We start from the raw sequence: 22,225 nt of genomic DNA, 5'->3' as shown, positions 1-22,225 counted from the left end.
CCTCTCAACCGCAAGGTTGCCGGTTGGACTCCCGCATGGACTGTGCCCCCTGCAACTAACAACGGCAACTGGACCTGGAGCTGAGCTGCGCCCTCCACAACTAAGACTGAAAGGACAACAACGTGAAGCTGAACTGCACCCTCCACAACTTAGATTGAAAGGACAACATCTTGACTTGGAAAAAAGTCCTGGAAGTACACACTATTCCCCCAATAAAGTCCTGTTAAAAAAAAATTTTAAACTGAATTTATAAAAAAAGAAAAAAAAATACCAAAGTTTAGTTTCAGCAGTGATAACTTTAACAAATACTTTGTATCTGCTCAAAGCTGTCTCTAACTTCTTGCATTTCTAATGAAATATTATTGTTAAAGCCTGCCAACTTTTCCAGACTGTAGCACGTTTACTATCTATGTGCAATCTGAGATTTCTTTTACTTTTCCTTCTAAATTTGTTTTCTGCATCAAAAGCTTTCAGAAACAACTTTAACTATATTTTTATAAGGCACTTTGTATTCTGGCTAAATTAAGCAGCCTATTTGAAACTCAGACTATGGGGGGAGAAATTTCATCATTTCAGGCTCTTACTATTGGGTTTTTCTCCCTTATGACCCCTCTTTCTGGCACCTTCCTCTTCTTCTCTCTACTTTTCATTTTCCATTTTGTCTTTCTTACTGACGTTTCTCTTAACCAGTAAGTGGAAATTAATATATTTTTGGATCATTGGCTATACTTATTTTAAAATACTGCAGCATTCTCCCTTCTCAATACACTTTCATTAATTCTTTGGCTTCAGAATATTTTCCATATATCACTTAAGGATTAAACCAGTTTTGTAAACTTCTAAGCTTATTTTCAAACGTGCTTATGACAAAGTTATTTTTTATTTGTATGTGAGCAGAGCTTTATTGTTTTTCAATGGACTGATTGCCCTTCATAAAAATGAATTTCCTGCTTTAAGAAGACTGGTTCTCTATAATCATCTGCTTAAAACCTCTAAATCCACTATATAATCTTAAGTGATAGGTCTGCCTATTCATCTACTTTCTCACTGTTTTGATAACTGCTTTTGAGCCTGGATTAGACAATATTTCCTAAGTGACATTAGAGTCTTCTCATCAAAATAGAACCACAGAGTCTCTATTTTTTTTAACCTGTGTCTTTGATTGCTGTATTGGTGCTGACATGGTCATAGGCATCCATCCAGATCTTCATTTCACAGACATTTCCTGAGCATCAATTTTGCACTCAAGCCTGCAGATATGAAAACAAGCAAGCAACATTGTTCCTGCCCTCAAGTCTATTGAAGGAGCAGACAAAAAAAGTTACTCACTACACACCTATTAAAGTGGCCAAAATCCAACACACTGACAACAACAAATATTGGTGACAATGTGTAGCAACAGGAACTCTCATACTTTGCTGGTGGGAATGCAAAATGCTACAGAAACTTTGGAAGACAGTTTGCCGGTTTCTTACAAAACTATACTCTTACCATATTGATATGGGCCAAGTGAGTAAACCCCGCCCCCACTAAAAACTTTAAGTTTTCTTTCCTATAGAGATTTTAAATTTCCTTTTTCTTAAGTTTTCTTTTCCCCAGTTTCTTAGCTCCTATCCCCCTGCTTCTTAATTATTTCATAAATCAGATTCTTAATTATAATAACTACCCTAAAACTTGTTATTTATACTTGTTGATTGTAATCACTGAAGCCTAATGTTCTTTCCAACACATTCAGGCTGGGCCCAGCTCCTGGATAATTGACGCCACCTGAGTGACCAGCTGAATGGCCACAGGCTCCATAAGAGCTGATGGATTTTCCATCATGTAGCCACCCCACATTAATAGCTTTGAGCTCTGCTCTTTGAAAAATTTGTTAAATAAATTCTATTTTTTCCTCATTCAGGGACCTTGGTGATACAGAGGATACCCCAGCAAGATTGCCAGTCCCAACCAAAGAAGCCAACTCAGTCTTCCATGCAGATCTCAAGACCCCTTCCTCTCACCTAAGATTAGATAGGGCAAGAGTTCCATGAATCCCCCAGTAGGCAGGGAGACCTCTACGCCCCTGGCCAGCCTCTCAAGGCGAAAACAAGGCAGACAGTCAGAGATAGTCATTGGGTCTCTGTATTCCCACCCATTCAACACAACCTATAGAGTGCGACCACACAAAAGACCTCCCCTCTCTGCCCAAAACTTCCCCTTTTCATTGTAATTATCTACCCCTATGAGGAAACAAATGGGTACAAAATACCCAATTACATTAAACCAGTCACTCACATCTGCGCAGTAAGGCCACAACGACCTTCCTTTCACCTGGGCCTCATTATACCGTTATTATAATATCATGCATATGCCTGGAAGTTCATTAATATCGTTATAACAGACTGAATTCTGGGAAGGAACATGAGCAGTCTAAAAAATGAGGTAATAGTCCCTTGTCAATCATAGGTGTCAATCAAGTGGCCCCATGCCTGGAAAGGAACAGCCCATTCTAGGGAAAAAAAGGATAAAAACTCCAAGTCCTCACCGGTCAGCGCCTTTGAGCCTTTTGAGCCCATTCTTTTGCACAGCCTGCTCCAAACTCTTTGGAGTGTACTTTCTCTTCTAATAATAGTCCTTGAGTCACTGCTTTCTGCTAGGGCCAACTTCTACCTCTTTGAAGTGTACTTCTTCTTCTAATAAACTATTCTTTCAGTACTTTACCTCGGTATCTCATTCAATTCTTTGCTCAAGATGCCAAGAACCTGGATACCACACCGAGGAGAGCCCATCCTGTGGCAACCAAGTGGCTAAGAATCCCAGTTTTGTACAAGGGCAGGGTTCAAACCCCAGTCTGGGAATCTAGCCCAGGCTCCGCGAGGTTTGACCCCTGGTGTGAGAGCCAAGCCTGGACATCACTCCGAGAAGGGTCAGCTCTCTGGTAACAATATGACCCAGCAATCATGGTCCTTGATATTTACCTCAAGGAGTTGAAAACTTATTTTTACAGAAAAACCTGCACATGGATGTTTACAGCAGCTTTATTCATAATTGCCAAAAGTTGAAAGCAATGAAGATGCCCTTTGGTAGGTGACTGGATAAGTAAGCTGTGGTCCATCCAGACAATAAAATATTATTCAGTGCTAAAAAGAAATGGGCTACCAAGCCACAAAAATATATGGAGGAACTTAAAATGCACATTACTAAGTGAAAGAAGCTAATCTGAAAAGGTTACATACTATATGATTCCAACTATATGACATTCTGGGAAAGGCAAAATTATGGAGACAGTGAAAAAAAAATCAGGGGTGGCCAGGGGTTTGAGTGAGTGGGAGAGATGAATAGGTGGAGCACGGAAGATTTTGTGGACAATGAAAATACTCTGCATGATACTATAATGATGGATACATGTCATTATATATTTGCCCAAATCTATAGAATGTATAACACCAACACTAAGGTAAACTATGTGTCATCATTTGTAACAAATATACCCTCTGGTGGGGATGTTGATAATGGGGAAGGCTGTGCATGTGTGGGGAAAGGAGTATATAGAAAATCTCCCCTGCCAATTTTGCTATGAACCTAAAAGTGCTCTAAAAAATAGTTTTTTAAAACTAACATATATAAACTTACAGTTAAATAAATTATAATACAAGCAAAATTAATAAAATGTGAGCCTTCTCTTAGTCTACTGGTAGAGACGTGAACTGTTACAATCCTTTTTGGAGGTGGTGCAGCTGAGATTACTAGCTGTCCCCTAATATTCATTCTTTTCTCCTTCAGTGGTAATGGAATCCCCAAGTTTAAGCTGGGCACCTGGCCACATAAAATGAAGACTTCATTTCTGGATTGCCTTTCAACTACAGTATATGTTACATCCAATTAAGTTCTGGCCTGAAAAATGTAAACGGAACTGTTATGCCCAATCTTTCTGGGTCATGCCTTTAAAGAGAATGGACCTTTCGACATCATCAAAATGGTGGCATGATGTGAGCCTCTGTAAAGCTGCCCTGGAATTTACAACTAATCGAACAACAATAATTCCACAAAGGACTCCCTGCACAGCAGACGGGCAAGACGAAGAGGCCCACAACTGAATTCACCTAAGGTGGGTGAATCACACAAGCGGGGGGGGGGGGTGGAGGGAACGAAGAAATGTGGAGACGGGGCCACGCAGGCCCAGGACAGAGAACTAGCTCAGTGCTACGAGTTCGCGGCATCCTGGACTACCACAGCTGTGGGAGACTGAAGGAATTGGACTGCTAGGGCTCCACTTATGGTCCACAGGGCTGAGGGGGCAGCATATAAAACGGCTGAGCCCAAAGCTCATGGCAGAGACCTCAGAGAAAAGACTGAGGGAAGAAGGCTGAAAACAGTGGTTTAAATCCTCACTGCCGAGCAGAAAATGGAAGCCTTAGGCACTAAGACTAGCCGCCCCCTCCCTACTCTCCCAGAGCTCGCCCCGCCCACACCTGCCCAGTGATAGAAGCAGAACAGTAGCAGTGTCAGATCAAAAGAACAGAATATTTGCTATTCAGAGAACTGTATAACACACACACAGATTCCCAGCGAACTAGTTCCAGCAAAGGAGACGGAGCTGTGGAAGCACAACTGGCTGTGGTGGTGGTTGCCACCATTGCTCTGGGCCACCTCTTACAACTCACCTTGCCCCTGGCCCCATTATCTGGGCGGAAACCTACAGGAGTAAACAGAACTACTGAAACATACGCTCTGAATCTGGTGCAGGAAGAGATTTGGAACTTCAAAAGCTCTTCGCATTCCCACACGGGCACTGCGCCCTGTGACCCAGGCAAACTATAAACACAGGAGAAGCCCATGTCCCAGGGAATCTCCCCCATTGTGTGAGAAGCTGGAATAGTGCAGAGAAAACATAGCACTACCATGTGAGAGAGAAAAAAAGGCTGCACTCGGAGAAAAAATAAAACATTCTACCAACAAGTACTGGAAAACAAAAGAAAGACCTCTTCCTATCAACCTGTTGCAGAAGCCACTCCTGTAGATGTTTAGGAAGAGAAATAATAAATCAGTAATTTCCATGAATAACCAAGGCAACAAGACAGCTCACAAAGAAAGTGAAAAGTCTCCAGAAAACGAAATTAAAGATATATAAATATGTGATTTAAATGACACAGAACTCAAGATTGCAGTTCTGAAAAAATTCAACGAGATGCAAGAAAACACAGAAAGGCAGTTTAATGAACTCAGAAACACAATCAAAGAACAACATGAGCATTTTATGAAAGAGATTAAAATTTTAGAAAAGAACCAAATAGAATTTCTGGAGATTAAGTACTCAATAGAAGAAATAAAGAATGAAATAGTCAGATTAGGTAGTAGAGTTGACCAGATGGAGGACAGAATCAGTGACAACGTAGAAACCTGGAAATTACACAGATGGAAGAATAAAGAGACTTGAGACATAAAAGAAATTAAAGAATTCTACAATAACTTTCTCACTCCATCAGAAAGAGCAATATAACAATAATGGGCATACCAGAAGGAGAAGAAAGACAGAAGGGGACAGATAATATATTCAAACAAATTGTCGATGAGAACTTCCGAAACTTGTGGACAGAACCGGACCCTCAAATCCAAGAAGCAAATAGAACACCTAATTACCTCAATCCCAACAGGCCTTCTCCAAGGCATATTGTATTGAAGCTGTCTAAAATCAACAACAAAGAAAGAATCCTCAAGGCAGCCAGGGAAAAGAAGACGGCAATAGACAAAGGAAAGCTCATTAGATTATCATCAGATTTCTCAGCAAAAACTCTACAAGCCAAGAGGGAGTGGAACCAAATATTCAATCTATTGAAAGAGAGAAATTATGAGCCAAGAATAATATATCCAGGAAAGATATCCTTTAGATATGAAGGAGGAATAAAGGCCTTCCCAGACATACAGAAACTGAGGGAATTTTCTAATACACAACCTACAATACAGGAAATACAAAAGGAGGCTATTTGACCAACATCAACAGGGACAATTTGTGGCAACCAAAACATAAAAAGGGGGAGAGTAAAGGCCTGAACCGGAATATAGGAATGGAGAAAGGAAGCGTGCTGAAGAAAATGGAATACTCTAAATATCAAACTTTCTTTTACATAAACATAAGGTAACTACTCAAAAAAAATCCAGAACTGAAATATGTACTGTAATAAAAGAAGAAACAGAGGGAAACATCATAGAATACCACCACACAGAAATAGCAGACAACAACAAAAAGGCAAAGAAACAATGGAGACACAGCCTTACCAGAAAACTAAAGATAGAATAACAGAAATCCTCACATATCAACAATCACCCCAAATGTGAATGAATTGAACTCACCAATAAAAAGGCACAGAGTAGCAAATTGGATCAAAAAACTAAACCCAACCATATGCTGTCTCCAAGAGACACCTCTCAGATACAAGGACAAGAATAGACTCAAAGTGAAAGAGTGGAAATTGACACTCCAAGCAAATGGTACCCAGAAAAAATCAAGTGTGACCATTATGATATCAGATGAAACAGACTTCAGGGTGAAAAAGGTAACAAAGGCAAAGATTTCATAATGGTAAAGGAGACTATACAACAAGAAGAGATAACAGTCATCAATATTTATGCTCCCAATCAGGGAGCACAGAAATATACCAAGCAATTATTAAGAGAACTAAAGGGAGAAATTCACCAAAACACAATTATACTAGGGGACGAAATATATCACTGACAGCTATGGATAGATCATCCAAACAGAAAATAAATAATGAAATAGCAGCCATAAATGACACATTAGATGAAATGGACATAATTGACATATATAGAGCACTTCATCCTAAAACATCAGACTATACATTTTTTCTAGTCTACATGGAACATTCTCAAGGATAGACCATATATTGGGACATAAAATCACCCTCAGCAAATTTAAGAAGATTGAAATCATACCAAGCATATTCTCTTATCATAAGGCTTTGAAATTGGATATCAATTGCAAGAAGAAAGCAGGAAGAAACACAAATACATGGAGATTAAACAACATACTTTTAAAGAATGAGTGGGTCAAAGAAGAAATTAGAGGAGAGATCAAAAGATACATAGAAACAAATGACAGTGAAAATACATCCTACCAAAATTTTTGGGATGCAGCAAAGCAGTTTTAAGAGGGAAATTTGTATCATTACAGGCCTATCTCAAGAAACAAGAAAAATCTCAAATAAATAACCTCATGGTGCACCTTAAAGAACTAGAAAAAGAAGAACAAATGAAACCCAAGGTCAGCAGAATAAAGGAAATTACAAAATTCAGAGCAGAACTAAATGAAATAGAGAACAAAAAGACAATAGAAAAAATTAATGTGACAAAGAGCTGGTTCAGTGAAAAATTAACAGCATTGAGAAATGCTTACCTACACTCACTAAGATAAAAAGAGAGAAGACACTAATTAACAAAATGAGAAATGAAAAAGAGGAAGTTATCACGGACACCACAGAAATACAAACGATCTTCCAAGAATAATATGAAGGACTATATGCCACCAAATTCAATAACCTAGAAGAAATAGACAAGTTCTTAGAAACATACAGCCTACCAAGGCTGAACCATGAAGAAGTGGAAAATCTAAACAGACCGATCACCAGTAATGAAATTGAATCAGTCATTCAAAACCTTCCCAAAAGCAAAAGTCCGGGACCAGATGGCTTCACTAGTGAATTCTACAAAATTTTCAAGAGGATCTAATGCCAATCCTGCTCAAACTCTTCCAAAACATTGAAGAAGAGACAGTACTCCCTAACTCATTTGATGAGGCCAACATTACCCTGATACCAAAACCTGGTAAGGACAACACAAAAAAAGAAAACTACAGACCAATATCTCTGATGAATACAGATGCAAAAAGCATAAACAAAATTCTAGCAAATCGAATACAACAATGTGTTAAAAAGATTATTCATCACGACCAAGTGGGGTTCATCCCCTGGGAACAAACATGGCTCAACATCCGCAAATCCATCAATGTGATACATCACATAAAATAAAGGACAAAAATCATATGATTATATCAATTGATGCAGAAAAAGCATTTGACAAGATACAACATCCATTTATGATTAAAACACTTAATAAAATAGGTATAGAAGAAAAATACCTTAACATTATAAGGGCCATATATGACAAGCCCTCAGCTGATCTCATAATTAATGGTGAAAAACTGAAACCCTTTGCTCTACATTCAGGAACACGACAGTGCTCTCCCCTATCACCTCTGCTTTTCAACACAGTGTTGGGAAGTCCTTGACAGAGCAATCAAGCAAGAGAAAGAAATAAAAGGCATCCAAATTGGGAATGAAGAAGTTAAATTGTCACTCTTTGCAGATGACACAATGCTATATATAGAAAACCCTAAAGACTTCACCAGAAAGCTATTAGAAACAAGCAACGAATACAGTAAAGTTGCTGGCTACAAAATCAACATACAAAAGTCCATTGCATTCCTATATACTAACAATGAAATCTCAGAAAAAGACATACAAAAAACAATTCCTTTTGCAATTGCAGCAAAAAGAATAAAATACCTAGGAATAAACTTAACCAAGGATGTGAAGGACCTATATGCTGAAAACTATAAGACATTTTTGGAAGAAATTGAAGAAGACACTAAAAATGGAAAGACATTCTGTGCTCATGGATTGGAGGAATCAACATAGTTAAAATGGCCATATTACCCAAAGCAATATACAGATTTAATGCAATCCCCATCAAAACCCAATGGCATTTTTTAAAGAAATAGAACAAAAAATCATCACATTTTTTTGGAACCACAAAAGAACCCGAATAGCCAAAGCAATCTTAAAAATAAAGAACAATACTGGAGGTATCACACTCCCTGACTTTAGCTTGTACTACAGGGCTACAATAAACAAAACAGCATGGTATTGCAGAAAAACAGACACATAGACCAATGGAATAGAATTGAGAACCCAGAAATAAAACTACATAAATATGGACAGATAATTTTTGACAAAGAAGCAAAAAACATACAATGGCGAAAAGACAGCCTCTTCAATAAATGGTGCTGGGAGAATTGGATAGCCACATGCAAAAGAATGAAACTGGACTGCTATCTGTCACCATGTACCAAAATTAATTCAAAATGGATCAAAGAATCAAGCATAAGACCTGGCACAATAAACTGCACAGAAGTAAACATAGGTACTAAACTTATGGACCTTGGGTTCAAAGAGCATTTTATGAATTTTACTTCAAAGGCAAGAGAAGTAAAAGCTAAAATAAACGAATGGGACTATATGAAACTTAAAAGCTTCTGCACAGCAAAGAAACCATCGACAAAATCAAGAGGCAACCAACTGAATGAGAGAATATTTCTGCAAACAGTGCCTCCGATAAGGGGCTAGTATACAAAATATACAAGGAACTCATGAAACTCAACAACAAAAAAACAAACAACCCAATTGAAAAATGGGCAGAGGACGTGAAGAGACATTTCTCCAAAGAGGACGTACAAATGGCAAATAGACATATGAAAAAATGCTCAACGTCACTAATCATCAGAGAAATGCAAATAAAAACCCCAATGAGATATCACCTCACCCCAGTCAGAATGGCTATTATCAACAAGACAAATAGTAGTAAGTGTTGGAGAGGCTGTGGAGAAAAAGGAACCCTCATACACTTTTGGTGGGAATGCAGACTGGTGCAGCCGTTATGGAAGGCAGTGTGGAGGTTCCTCAAAAAATTACGAATAGAATTACCATATGACCCAGCAATCCCTCTCCTGTGTATCTACCCAAAATATCTGAAAACATCTATACATAAAGACACGTGTGCTCCAATATTCATTGCAGCTTTGTTTACGGTGGCCAAGACATGGAAACAACCAAAATGTACTTTAGTAAATGAATGGATAAAGAAGTTATGGTATACATACACAATGGAATAGTATTCGGCCGTAAGAAAAGATGACATAGGAACATTTGTGACAACATGGATGGATCTTGAGAGTAAAATGCTAAGTGAAATAAGTCAGACAGAAAAAGCAGAGAACCATATGATTTCACTGATATAAATGAAAAACAACAAAAGAACGAGACAAACAAATTAGAAACAAAAACTCATAGACATAGACAATAGTTTAGTGGTTTCCAGAGGTAAGATGGGTGCGGGGTGGGAGATGAGGGTAAGAGGGATCAAATATATGGTGATGGAAGGAGAACTGACTCTGGGTGGTGAACACACAATCGGATTTATAGATGATGTAATACAGAATTGTGCACCTGAAATTTATGTAATTTTAGTAACAACTGTCACCCCAATAAATTTAAATAAAAAAAGAAAAGTAAAAATGAAAGAAAGAAACCAAAACATCATAAAAAAAAAAAGAGAGAGAGAAAATGGACCTTTTCTCCCCTTCCCGTTTCCCCCTTTCTCCATCGTGCTGCTTAGAATGTGGTCTTGATAGAGAGCCACCTTTGATGAGTCAGATGAGGGAAACACCTTAGGTAGGGGAGAACAAGTTCAGAAGCCCAGGGCCCTTGACCTCATTCAATAAAAATGCATACTCTTCATACAGCCCTGGATTAGCTACCTCCATTTATCTGAGAGCAAAATAAGTCATTTTCTTATTTAAGCAAACCCTCTAACCTAATTAGAGGAATATTTAGCATTGCATATCAAAATCCTTTAAAAGTTCATAACATTTTAAGTCCAAATTTCCAAGTAATCAAAGAAGTATGCACTTACATAGTCCAACCCTTCTTTTTCTACATGGCCTTTGAGGCAGAAGCTCATTCCTGGGAGGGGCAGTATTTAAGCTATGTAGCACTTCAGGCTAAAGTCTCCAATCAAACATCTGGGGGTAAAAACACACTGAAGAACTTCTCTCGCAAATATTATAACCACAAAATGCTGAAGTAGAGACTTCACAGTCACAAAATACAATGTGACAACACTTCAATGTCCCCCTTTAAGGCCTTCGAAGTCCTTACTGCTGTGAAAAAGAGTATATACGTGCTGGAGGATCCTCTCTGGCTGTCTGGAGGTTCTGCTAATAGGAGCTGCTCTCAGGTACAACAGCACTTCTTCCACCGTCACGAGCAGCCACCACAGTTTTCTGAGCGATGCTTTGAAGCATTCTTTAATCCTATGCTACTTCACCTTTATGATTATTATCAGAATGCCGTGGAGTTCAAGTTTCCTTTCAATTAATCAGTACTAACTCCATCAACAATATTCACTGTTTTTCCTGCAAAAGTGCCAGACAAATCAGATGGCTGATTCCATAATTAGAGTCTAATTGCTGCTGCATGAGCAAAGTTAAACTTGCCTGGGGGAAACAGAATGACTTGTAGTACAGTCACACCGATTGATCATAGCTCTGTCTTCCTTTCATTGAGCATCCATGGGAGGGTTAGAATGAGTAATGCCTCCTACCCTCCTACCCTGCTTCATTCCTTAGAAGTGGGTGGAATGCTCTTCAGGAACTGCTAGGCCCTCCTGATCTCCTTTATACTTACTACCAAAAGACAATGAGATATATGTATAAATTTACACACACAAACACATAATTGGCTTTCACCATCTATTGCCATGGTTCATATACAGGTGAGAAAGCAGGGCAGAGAAGTTAAATGATTTTCCCATAATCTCCTTTCATTCTAGTTTACATTTTTAAGTACTGCCACTGTGATCATTTTTCAGCTTTGCAAAGACTTGACTGTTTTATCCAAATTCATCAGCCAGACTTTGTCTTCTTGCTTTCATTATTCAATCCAGATTAACTTCCATACCACAAACTAAACCTGCCCCTCTGTCTTTCTGTCATAATTTCCTAACAAAATCCCAATCCTCAGGTTTCTCTGTGCCTGTACCTGAGCAGGTAAGTGTTGATGGAAGAAATCCCACAATAGATTAGTTCCGTGATAAATTCATAACGTTCATTTTAAATAAACCCACAGTATTACTCAGAAACACTACTACATGTCTCTGTTCAACTTTATTCCATTCCTGGCAACAATTACAAACTTTTTCTAATACCTAATCTTCTCATCCCCTCCATCTCCCTCAGTGCATGACTTTGCCACTTTAAAAACAAAATTAAAGCTATCTGATGGAAATTCCCTCATCTTCCTGATTCCATTTTTTTCTCCTTTCCCTCCTACTGTAATTAAAGTGGTATATTTCCTACTTTCTAATGTAAGACTACTCATGTGTGATTTGAATTCCAGCCCTGCTCACATTACAGAAATCTTACTACTTAAATTTTATTTTTTTCATATATCTTCAATATACATAACATATATGTATGAATACATGTCTCAGCTGCATACATCACACTAACATTTAAATATGCTCATTTCTCCCCAAACTTAAAAAAAATAAACTACCTTGCCCATATTTTTGCCTCCTGCTACTGCTCCAATACTTCCATCTTCTTCACAAATTTCTAGAAAGAGTTATCTATACTTGCTATTTTCTTCAGATCTTCCACTCAATCATCACTCCATTTCCTTCTGGCTTTGTCCTTCATCCCACAACTAATTCATGACTCTCCTGAAATAGGTCCCGCTAGAATAACTAATGATCTCCATGTTATGGAATCCAATAGATATTGTTTATTCCAATCTTGTTTCTCTCTTATCAGCAGTCACCATCCTTCTTGAAATTTTCTTCCCATGGCTTTTCTGACACCATCTTCCCAGTTTTCCTCTATTTCTCTGGTGACACTTTTCATTTCATTTTTCGCTTATCCTTTGCTTATTCTAATATTAAATGTCAGAATTCTTTGAGGCCCGCATCTCTTCTGATACTGTGTTCTTCCTAGGTAATTTTATCTATTCTCACTACTTCCATTATCATTGATATACCAATGACTTTCAAACAAATATCTCTCACTGAACTACTGTTTTAAGCTCTAAAGTTGTTATTTAATTGCTTTCTCAAGATCTTCACTTGGAGGTCTCCAACACATCTCAAATACAAAATGTCAAACACCAACATCTGAAAATCTTCCATCTGAAAATGGGACGTCTTGCCAGATGTGCAGTAGTTTCACCAGTCCTGTCTCACTGGTTGTCAGTGGTGTCCATTCAACAGTACAAGAAACCAAAGAGTCACATAAACCCCTGACACCTACATCTACCATGTCCAATTCATAACCAAATTTGATCCTTTTTTCCAAACATCCTTTGAAACTACTTATTTTTATCTCCCCTCTTGTGCTAGTTCCAAATTACCATCATAATTGCTTCACTATTACAATAGTTTCTTTTTTTAATTAAAATTAGGTTTCAAGTATAGAATTCTGTAATATATCATCTATACATCACATTGTTTGTTCACTACCCAGAGTCAGTTCTCCTTCCATTGCTAGTATATATATTTGACTGCATTCTTCTTCTCCTCCTCCTCCTCCTTCTGAAATTGGGCAACAGTATGTTTCTCCAGGGCCCATCAGCTCCAAGTCATTGTTCTTCAATCTAGTTGTGGAGGGCACAGCTCAGCTCCAAGTCCAGTCGCCGTTTTCAATCTTTAGTTGCAGGGGGCGCAGCCCACTATACCATGCAAGAATTGAACCGGCAACCTTGTTCTTGAGAGCCTGTGCTCTAACCAACTGAGCCATCCGGCCACCCCCAATAGCTTCTTAATACATCTCCTTGAATTTACTCTAGCTCCACTCTTTTTCCATACTATAGGTGCAGTGCCATTTTTCTGTTTTCCAAATGCCAATCTGCTTACACAACTTCCCTGCTAAAAATTATCATGACTTCCCTTTTTTTGTTTTTTTTTTTGTTTTTTTTTTAAATTTATTGGGGTGACAGTTGTTAGTAAAATTACATAGATTTCAGGTGTACAATTCTGTATCACATCATCTATAAATTACATTGTGTGTTCACCATCCAGACTCAGTTCTCTTTCCATCACCAGAGATTTGATCCCCCTTACACTCATCTCCCACCCCCCAACCCCCTTACCCTCTGGTAACCACTAAATTACGTTCCCCAGATTAATTTTCAAACCCCGTGGCCATCTTGTGGTTACTGATTGTTTTATAATCCCCTCACCTTCCCCCTTACCCTCACCGCCCCTGCCCCCGCCCATCTAGCAACCCTCAGTTTTTCCTCTTTGTCTCTGAGACTGTTTCTGATTAGTTCATTCACTTATTCTTTTCTTTAGAATCCGCAAATAAGTGAGATCATATGGTACTTATCTTTCTCTGTCTGACTTATTTCGCTTAACATAATGTTCTCTAGGTCCATCCATGTTGTTGCAAATGGTAAGATTTCTTTCTTCTTTATGGCTGCGTAATACTCCATTGTATAAGTGTACCACAGTTTCTTAATCCAGTCATCTACCAATGGGCATTTCGGTTGTTTCCATGTCTTAGCTATTGTGTATAGTGCTGCAATAAACATAGGAGTACATAAAGATTTTTGAATTGGAGTTTTGGATTTCTCCGGATAGATACCTAGGAGTGGAATTACTGGATCATAGGGTAGTTCCATTTTCAGATTTTTGAGACACCTCCATACTGTTTTCCATAGTGGCTGCACCAATCTGCAATCCCACCAACAGTGCACAAGCGTTCCCTTTTCTCCACATCCATGCCAGCACTTGTTGTTTGTTGATTTATTGATGATAGCCATTTTGACTGGGGTGAGGTGGTATCTCATTGTGGTTTTTGTTTGCATTTCTCTGATGGTTAGTGAGGTTGAGCATTTCTTCATATGTCTGTTTGCCATCTGTATGTCCTTTTTAGAAAAATGTCTCTTCAAGTCCTCTGCCCATTTTTTAATTGGGTCGTTTGTTTTTTTGGAGTTGAGTGAGTTTTTTATAGATTTGTGATATTAATCCCTTATCAGATATATCATTGGCAAATATCTTTTCCCATTCAGTAGGATCCCTTTTTGTTTTATTGATGGTTTCCTTTGCTGTGAAAATCTTTTTAGTTTGATATAATCCCACATGTTTATTTTTTCTCTTACTTCCCTCACACGAGGGGATATATCAGTAAAAATCTTACTCCGGGTAATGTCTGTGATGTTTCTTCCTATATGTTCTTCTAGGTATTTTATGGTTTCAGATCTTACATTTAAGTCTTTAAGCCATTTTGAATTTATTTTTGTATATGGTGTAAGGAGGTGGTCCAGCTTCATTTTTTTGCATGTGTCTGTCCAGGTTTCCCAGCACCATTTATTGAATAGACTGTCTTTACCCCATCGTACATTCTTGCTTCCATTGTTGTAGATTAAATGGCCATATAGGCATGGATTTATTTCTGGACTCTCTATTCTGTTCCATTGATCTATGTGTCTGTTTTTATGCCAGTACCATGCTGTTTTGATTACTGTAGCCTTGTAGTATAATTTGAAGTCAGGTATTGTTATACCCCCCACTTTGTTCTTATTTCTCAAGATTGCTGAGGCTATACGGGGTCTTTTATGGTTGGTTTTTAAACTTCTATTTATTTTAAACATGTTTTTCCAGGACCCATCAGCTCCAAGTCAAGTAGTTGTTTCAATTTAATTGTGGAGGGCACAGCTCACAGTGGCCCATGTGGGGATCAAACCAGCAACCTCGTTGTTAAGAGCACTGCACTCTAACCAACTGAGCTAACTGGCTACCCCTCATGGCTTCCTTTTCATCTTGGGATAAAGATGAACAAATTTTTACTTGGTTCTCAAGGTCCTAAATATTGTGGCACCTGACAAGTTCTACAGACACTTTTTGTGCATTCTCCCATTTTGTGCTCCACACTCTCACCACAGGGTATGTGTACATGCTGCTGCATTTGCCTGGAATATTATCATATTTCTCTCTAATCCACTTGGACTAGTTAACTTCTATTCATATTATTATCTCCATTTTAGACAAGAAACTGAGACACACAGAGGTTAAATAACTGGCCAAGATTACACAGATAGTAAGCAGGAGGAAGCAGAATTCTAGCCCAGTCAGTCTGATTCTATTTGAGGTTATATTTTCACTCAACACAGATTTTTTTTTTTTTTAAGGAGGGCACAGCTCACAGTGGGCCATGTGGGGATCGAACCGGCAACCTTGGTGTTATCAGCACCATGTTCTAACCAACTGAGCTAACCGGCCACCCCGCCAGTCTGATTCTAGAACCTATGCTTTTAACTCATAACATAGTGCCACTGGAAACATTCTTTCATATTAGTTAGAATTTAAAATTATACATTTACCATTGTGATTATTTGAATGTCTACCACTTCTGGTTAATTATAAGGTCCGTGAGATCAGGAACTGCTTCTGCTTTTGTGTTAGCATACCTGTCACCTAGTAGGCAACAAATGTTTGGTGAATAAATGAATGAACTGATATGACTTTAAGAGTATAAAGTAGTTATTTCCAGAGATCCTCTCATTTTGGAAAGCTGACAGACGTCTGGTCCAAAACAAATTTACCAGTGCTCTATCATATTACCTTGATAGTTCCACAACATCATTCACTGAAGGATTCTTCTCAATAATATTTTTAAGCTATGTAAATAACAAACCTGAACCTATCTAAGAAAGTCATGGAGTTTAAAGTTTATCCTCCCTGGAACAGTGATAAATTCCACTTATGCAGATTACCTTAAAATATCCAGGTAATTCTTCAACACATGATTTCAAACACTGATGGATGATGTAATTCAGTTTTCTGTTTCAAAGAACATGGATACACATAGGGATTATGAATAGTCAAAACATTAAGGCAACTTATCATCATCTTCCTTTCCTCTATTTCCAGTATCAAATCGTAATATGACTTCCCAAACAGTGTCCTAAAACAGACACAGGAGTCATCCTAGAGTCTTTTCTCTCATTTATCTTCAGTCACCATTTCATACACACCACACACACAACATCAGAAAGATTCCATTCTCTAAATACCTTATGAATCCATCCATATCACTCCATCTTCACTTCCATGACCCTAATCCTAGCCATCACCATCTCTTGACTGATCAACTGCAATGACCTCCTGATGCATTTCCACCTTGCTATTGCATATTCAACTATTTTCTCTTTTTTTAATTTTTAATTTAATTTTACTTATTTATTTATTTACTTATTTTAAATTTTATTGGGGTGACAATTGTTAGTAAAGTTACATAGCTTTCAGGTGTACAATTCTGTAATACATCATCTATCACATCGTGTGTTGACCACCCAGAGTCAGTTCTCTTTCCATCACCATTTATTTGATCCCCTTTACCCTCATCTACCACCCCCTACCCCCTTACCCTCTGGTAACCACTAAACTATTGTCTGTGAGGTTCTTTGTCTTATTCCTTGCTATAGTCAGTTTGACCTTTTCAAAACACGTATATATCCATTCAAGCTCCTTCACTAGCTTCCCACTGCTCTACAGAATAATTTAATAACAGCTCACAAATCAATGTGCTTATGGTATGCCAGTGCTTTTATAAGTACTTCACTGTATTAATTCACTTGATCCTCACCACAGCATTATTAGATACTGATGTCATCCCATTTTACCAATAAGGAAACTAACAAACAGAGAAGCTAAATGATTATCCCAAGACCTTGTAACTAATAAGTGATGGAGTGGGATTCAAAAGCCAGGCAAGTGTCGTTCCAGAGTCTGTTCCCTAACCTCTATGATGTAACTGCCTCTCATAAAACACAGTGCAAACTCTTTAGCATGACAGTCAACAATTTTCATTATCTGGACCTTACCAACACTTTCAGTCTCATCTCCTTCCTATAGATTTTGAAAAGTAGGGTCTTTTTTTGTCTCTAAGCTTTTGCCTATTCAGATAACCTCATACTAATCTTGCTTTACCTAGCCTAGTCCTTATTATCCTTAGTCATTGAGGTTTAGCTCAGGTAGCACTTCCTTCTAAGCTTTCTGTACTCCCTTTCCCAGACTGGATTGTGTGAGTCTCCTCTGTATTCTCTACTGAAATTTTAGAGAACGAAATTTGGCAGTATCAAAAGGCACTCACAATTTAGTGAAAGGGAGAGTCTCATAAACAGACAACTATGTGGCAACATAATTTGAGATAATTATTTGTGTTTTGCTCTAATTTTTTCTTTTTGCTTATCCTTCCCATTTCAAGAAAATAACCAGGCTTTTTTATTCTTCCTTACCTCACCCAAGGGGATTTCCTCCTCCCCTGTTGCTAGAATCAAAAGCAGAAGTTGTCCACAGAGACTTATTTCCTTGGCTATTGTATTCTCAGAACCCAATCTCATGGGAGAGATTATGCTTGGGAATGTCAATGAGGGTCTCAAGAGGACTGAAGAAATTCCTTTTAGGGTATTGAGGAGAGAAAGGGACATATACTTCAGGCAAAAAGAAGTCAAGAGTCTGGTAGAGGTTAGAGGTGGCAGGAAAAATAGCTCATTTGATGGCAGCAGCTTAGGAAGGGAGCAAAAGTGCAGAGGAGTGTTAGTGAGTATGCTGGGACCTAGACACAGGAAACCCAATCTCAGCAGTGATCCAGCACCCCAAACATGTCATAGAAGCAGCATTAGCAAACCTAAAAGGACTACTTCATGTTGAGACAAAATGGTATATCAGACACTCTATTAGAGAGCTGACAAAAAAATTAATGATGAATGACCAAAAAGGTCTGCATAGTATTTTGCTGTTGCCTAAGGTCTCAGAATATTTGCATAACTCAGTAGGAGACACAAGAATTGACAGAAATTGCATATCTTACTTACCTGGAAGAATGTTGACTACAAGATAAGATAAAGAATCTTATTTTAAATACTTAATAGAATGGGTACAGAAAGAAAATACCTTAACCTTATAAAGGCTATATATGACAAACCCTCAGCTAATATTATAATTAACGGTGAAAAACTGAAGCCCTTTGCTCTATGTTCTATCACCTCTGCTTTTGAACATAGTATTGGAAGTCCTAGCCAGAGTAATCAGGCAAGAGAAAGAAATAAAAGAGTCCATTGCATTCCTATACACTAACAATGAAATCTCAAAAAAAAAAATTAAAAAACCAATTCCTTTTGCAATTTCAACAAAAAGAATAAAATACCTAGGAATAAACTTAACCATGGATGTGAAACACTTATATACTGAAAACTATAAGCTATTTTTTAAAGAAATTGAAGAAGACACAAAGAAATCGAAAGACAGTTTGTGTTCATGGTTTGGAAGAATCAATGGTTAAAATGGCCATATTACCCAAAGCAATATACAGATTTAACACAATTCCCATCAAAATCCCAATAGCATTTTTTTCAAGAAATAGAACAAAAACTCATCAGATTTGTTTGGAACCACAAAAGACCCCGAATTGCCAAAGGAATCCTAAGTAAAAGAACAGTGCTGGAGGTATCACACTCCCTGACTTCAGCTTATACTGCAGGACAACAATAATCAAAATAGCATGGTATTGGCAGAAAAGCAGACAAACAGACCAATGGAATAGAATTGTGAACGCAGAAATAAACCCACATAAATATGGACAGATAAATTTCGACAAAGAAGCCAAAAACATACAATGGAGAAAAGACAGCCTCTTCAACAAGTGGTGCTGGGAGAATTGGAAAGCCATGTGCAAAAGAATGAAACTGGACTGCTATCTGTCACCGTGTACCAAAATCAACTCAAAATGGATCAAAGACCTAAACATAAGGCCTGAAATAAAAAACTGCATAGAAGAAAACAGAGGTACTAAACTTATGGACCTTGGGTTCAAAGAGCATTTTATGAAATTGACCTCAAAGGCAAGGGAAGTAAAAGCTAAAATAAATCAGTGGGACTATATCAACCTACAAAGCTTCTGCACAGCACAAGAAACCATCGACAAAATAAAGAGGCAACCAACTGAATGGGAGAAGATTTTTACAAATAGTGCTTCCGATAAGGGGCTAATATCCAAAATATACAAGGAACTCATGCAACTCAACAACAAAAAAACAAACAACCCAATTAAAAAATGGGCAGAGGACCTAAATTGAGATTTCTCCAAAGAGGACATACAAATGGCAAACAGACATCTGAAAGAATGCTCAACATTACTAATCATCAGAGAAATGCAAATAAAAACCACAAAGAGATATCACTTCACCCCAGTTAGAATGGCTATCATCAACAAGACAAATAGTAACAAGTGTTGGATTGGCTGTGGAGAAAAAGGAACCCTCATCCACTGTTGGTGGGAATGCAGACTGGTGTAGCTGCTATGGAAGGCAGTGTGGAGGTTCCTCAAAAAATTAAGAATAGAATTACCCTATGACCCAGCAATCCCTCTCCTGGGTATCTACCCCAAAAATCTGAAAACAGTTATCTCTAAAGATATATGTGCTCCCAATGTGCTTTATAGAGGATGTAGTACAGAATTGTATACCTGAAATTTATGTAACTTTACTAATAATTGTCACCCCAATAAACTTTAACTATATATATATATATATATATATATATATATATATATATATATATATATATATATTCTCCAATGTTCATTGTAGCTTTATTTACAGTGGCCAAGGCATGGAAATAACCAAAGTGTCTTTGATAGATGATTGGATAAAGGAGTTGTAGTATATATACACAATGGAATACTATTCTGCCGTAAGAAAAGATGAAATAGTACCATTGCGACAACATGGATGGATCTTGAGATTATTATGCTGAGTGAACTAAGTCAGAAAAAGTCGAGCACCATATGATTTCACTGACATGTGTTATATAAAACTGAAAACAATGAAAGAACAAGACAAACAAATGAAGAAACAAAACTCATAGACACAGACAATAGTTTAGTGGTTACCCGAGGGTAAGGGGGGGCAGGGGTTGGTAGATAAGGGTAAAGGTGATCAAATATATGGTGATGGAAAGAGAACTGACACTGTGTGGAGAACACTAAATGTGACATATAGATGACGTATTACAGAATTGTACACCTGAAATCTATGTAACTTAACTAACAATTGTCACCCAATAAACTTTTTTAAAAAAAGAATCTTATTTTAAATGTGAAATTTCTTGCATACCCAACTCTGTGGGTTAATTTCATACCAATTTCAATTATAATAAAATGTGTTAAGTTCCGAGAGAGAGGCAAGTGCTTAGAAGCACCCAGGATAGGGACCTAATCTGATCTTGGGAGTAGTGGTGGTCAAGTAAGATTCGTTAGCAGACGTAGTACCTAAACTATCTCCTAAATAAAGAGTAGGTGTTTGCCAACGGGCAAGGGGAAATTGGGAGGGGGGTAGGATTTCTCCTGAGTGGTAATTGATTAAGCAGAAGCAGGGAAGTGAGAATGCTTAATTAATTCAGGGATCGACCAGTGTTTACTTTGGCTGCAGAGTAAGATGTACATAGACATGGTTTCTGAGCTATGTGAAAAAGTCTTTGTACTTAACCCTGAGGGTAATAAGTGGTACTGATAGGAGGAAGTAGTATCATGGAAACTGATAAAGCAGAAGAATTCAAGGAAAAAGTATTCAAAAGCTAAGTGCCTCACATGACTAAAAAGGGAAGATGTGGGGAAAAGTAAGACAAGAACTGAAATGTGCCTGTTGTACTTGGAAATAAGAAGTAATTGGTGACTTTGGTAAAGGCAGTTATATGTGTGGACCACTTTTTATTGAAGTTGGGTTGTATAGGTTATATAGGTCTTGGTTGTACAGGGCAGGGTCAAGAAAATATGTCTTTTCCTTTGCTGACAAAAGAACTCATAGAGGGGAAGAGGTTAAAAATACCTCTTTTAACCTCTGAAAGGTTAACAGGGATAATTTTAGAAAAGACAAGGGATAATTATACAAAGAGATCCCTGAAAAAGCAAGAGGATGGCATGGAATCTAAAACAAAGTTAAAGAGATTGAATTTGTACTGATGGAGGGCTAGTTTTTCCTCTGAAACAAAACAAAAGCATGAATGAAGATGCAAATCAATGTGTGTATAAAAGATGGTGAGGTGGGTGGATCAGAGGCATACGTGATGGCTTTTATTTTCAATGTGAAATAGAAAGCAAAGTCACCTTCTGAGAATAAATATGTAATAGCTGAGTAGGAGGCTTAAAAACAGAGGAGAAAGTCTGCAACAGCCGCCAAAGAGCATGTAAAAGAGCAAAGGGAAATCCAGAGGAATCTGAATAAGGACATGCAGAAGGATGAGCTGGTTAGCGCCTATTCATTACTCAAATATTAGCTCAAATGTCACTTGCTCAGAGAAGCTGAAGCGAAGCCTCTGTTACCTGCTTTTAGAGCATTGA

General features: G+C 37.9%; 1 protein-coding gene across 1 annotated transcript in view; it reads right to left on the bottom strand.

Annotated features, from left to right (window-relative positions):
- Positions 1–22,225, bottom strand: part of IL13RA2 (interleukin 13 receptor subunit alpha 2) — a 69,417-nt gene that overhangs the window by 37,298 nt on the left and 9,894 nt on the right. Inside the window, exons 2-3 of the mRNA XM_033114514.1 lie at positions 16,602–16,668; positions 16,209–16,302 (exon numbers count right to left, since the gene is read on the bottom strand). The gene's annotated coding sequence lies outside the window, so the exon portion shown is untranslated. The remainder of the gene's footprint in view (positions 1–16,208; positions 16,303–16,601; positions 16,669–22,225) is intronic.

Source organism: Rhinolophus ferrumequinum, chromosome X (assembly GCF_004115265.2).
Source record: "Rhinolophus ferrumequinum isolate MPI-CBG mRhiFer1 chromosome X, mRhiFer1_v1.p, whole genome shotgun sequence".
NCBI classification, from domain to species: domain Eukaryota; kingdom Metazoa; phylum Chordata; class Mammalia; order Chiroptera; family Rhinolophidae; genus Rhinolophus; species Rhinolophus ferrumequinum.
Note: the sequence above shows the minus strand (reverse complement) of the source record. Positions and strands in the feature narration are given on the sequence as shown.